This window comes from Echinops telfairi, unplaced genomic scaffold (assembly GCF_000313985.2).
Source record: "Echinops telfairi isolate 266 unplaced genomic scaffold, ASM31398v2 ScPeMD7_2010;HRSCAF=2546, whole genome shotgun sequence".
In the NCBI taxonomy this organism is placed as follows: Eukaryota; Metazoa; Chordata; class Mammalia; order Afrosoricida; family Tenrecidae; genus Echinops; species Echinops telfairi.
The window spans coordinates 10081061-10083720 of record NW_022105908.1 but is presented as its reverse complement, the minus strand read 5'-3'; the positions used below and the strand labels follow the sequence as shown (position 1 = coordinate 10083720).

The following is a 2660-nucleotide window of genomic DNA, read 5'->3' as shown; positions in this document are numbered from 1 at the left end:
TTCAAGTATGTTCTTGAGATTATAAGTTCAGGTCATATTTTGGTTATAAGAGATTTGTTTTAATTTTTTTAAGCTTCAACGTGAACTTGCATATGAGTAGCTGATGGTCTGTTCCACAGTCACACCTGGTCTTGTTTTGGCACATGATGGTGAACTTCTTTATGGTCTCTTACAACATATACAGTCAAATTGTTTCCTGTGTATTCTGTCGGGTGAGGTACATGTTTATAGTCCCTGTTTATACTGTTGGAAGAAATTATTTGCAATAAAGTAATCTTACCAAACTTTATCATGCAATCTGCACCTGTTTCTCTATCAGTGTGGCCATATGTTTTTCTATGAAGCCTTCTTTGTTTCAAACTCTTCCAATCACCAGTAATTATCAAATCACTTTTCTTGTATGTTGATCATTTTAAGGCAGCAGTTTATAGAATTTAAAAATTATCATCACTGGCTTTCGTGGTTGGTATATAAAGTTTAATAATACTTGTATTAAATGATCTTCCTTGTAGGGGTATAGATATTTATCCTACCAGAGAGAGTGTTCTGCTTTACTATCTATCTTTAAATGCTCTTCCTTATGATTCATTTGATGTCATTTCTCTTGAATGTGCCAATCCTGGCAGAATAAGCCATATTATTGCCAGATTCAAACTGCCAATACCAGTCTATTTCAGCTCATTTAAGCCTAGAATATCAAACTGTATGTGTCCCATTTCATTGTTGACAGCTTTCAATTTGCCTAGATTCACACATAATGTAATCCGTGTCTGGATGATTACGGAATGTTTGCAGCCGTTTCATGACTCCTTTGGAGTCATGCCTCATCAGGAAATTTAGGTCCCAAAATCTTTCCTTGTATGTCATGAAGGTCAAGTCTACTTTGAGAAGGCAGCTCTTCCTGTCTTAGTTTGATTGTCTGAAGGGCTCATCCCAGGTACTGTATTATACAAATTAGTATGCTATTGATAAGGCTTTCAGTAGCTAATCCCTCAGAAATAGATTAGTTATACCCTCGGAAATAGATCTCCTTGTCTCTCTTAGATTTTAAGCTCTACTGAAACCTGGTCACCACACGTGATCCTGCTGGCATTTGAAATACCGGGGACATAGTTGTCAGCCTCACAGCAAGGTGCTTACAGATAAGTATTGGGGTAGGACCTTAGGGCATTAGTGTTTTGGGAGCTAGGGAATGGTTGATCTGGGCATACAAAGGGTCAAAACTCTTGGAGTATCCTGTAGGAGGCCTTGCCTGGTTAGGGTGGGGCTAACAGTAGGTGTCAAAGATCTGGTGTGAGACAGCCCTTCTCATACTAATATGGTCCAATTAATTAAATTTCAAGTAGTAAGACAGTGTAATGTCAAATACCTAAGGTGGAGATAGCACATAGGTTGGAGGTTAGGAAGAGAAGTCCCTGACTACTCAATTTGTCTTCTCATTCTTAGAAGGTCCCAGTGTATTAAGTCTGTCTGTGTGCACTGAGAGGGGGCTTGATCCACATATACCCCATGTACAATCCTACAGGTAGTTAGTCCCTGAAACCAGTGCCAGAGCCCGCTCAGTGGGGCAGAAGAGGGGTAGCAGGATTCCCATAACATTCATGACACCTGCCAGGTGTTCATCCTGTGCCTAAGGATCAGAGAACTGCATGAAATTTGCCAGGTGCAGCAAGTACTCCAGGTTGCCCACTTAGCAGTTTCAGCAGGCCACACTCTGCATGGTAATAGCCTCCTCAAATGTGGGGCTTAGGTAGCCAGAAATCTGGGGGAGGGGGGGGTGTCACATAAGCCAATATTCTGATTGACTGTTTAAGGGTGTGTTGGGTAGAGAAAGTGAGTTCCCTGTTGTCATACCCCCAGCACAGCATTCTAAATGTTCAGGTGGTTCAGTGCCCCACTCACATGTTCACTTGGATCTGGTAAGCCACACACCAAGTGCAGACCTCACCTTCAAAGAGGGTCACCACAAGATCAGGCATCTTGTCACTACCCTGATGGAAAGTGTCTCCTGGACAGAAGCTGGAGCTGTGGCCACACAGGAAGGCACATCTGTCACTATAGGCAATGTAAGGCACCACTTAGTTGCTACTTTCTTTGGGGAAGAAAAACACCTTATGGCAACTTCCTGTGTAGTGGAAAGATAGGCTGCCTGGCCAATGGAACTGCTGAAATGTAGAGAATTTTCATGGACTTTTTGTTCCAAAAGTAGATGAACAGGTCTTTCTTCCCACTTGATTTGACTTTCAGTAGCTATTGGTAAACTTATCCTTGCGTTGAATGATATAAAAATATATCATTGTGTAAGGCTAGCAATTTGAAGCAAAAATAAATATATGATACATTTTGAGAGATGATAAGAAACACGTTGTAACTACATCTGTTACATAGCACATTATTACCTCTCCAGAGATTTAAGAGAAAATCATGGGATTTAGCATGAGATGTTTATTACCCCCAAATTTGGCTGTAGCACTTACTATGTTATATGACATGTTACCAGGAGATAACAATTTAAAGAAAAGGACATCATGCTTGGTAAGTGAAGGATCGGAGAAAAGAATCTCAATGAGATGGATTGGCACAGTGGCACAACAATGTGCTAAAATACTGCAACAATTTTGAGAATGGCGTAGACACAGTGTTTCATTCATACATACATT

General features: G+C 40.6%; 1 pseudogene; it reads right to left on the bottom strand.

Moving 5' to 3' along the window:
• Nucleotides 1-1519: 1519 nt before the first annotated feature.
• LOC115870574 overlaps nt 1520-2660 on the bottom strand; it is a 9465-nt pseudogene continuing 8324 nt past the window's right edge.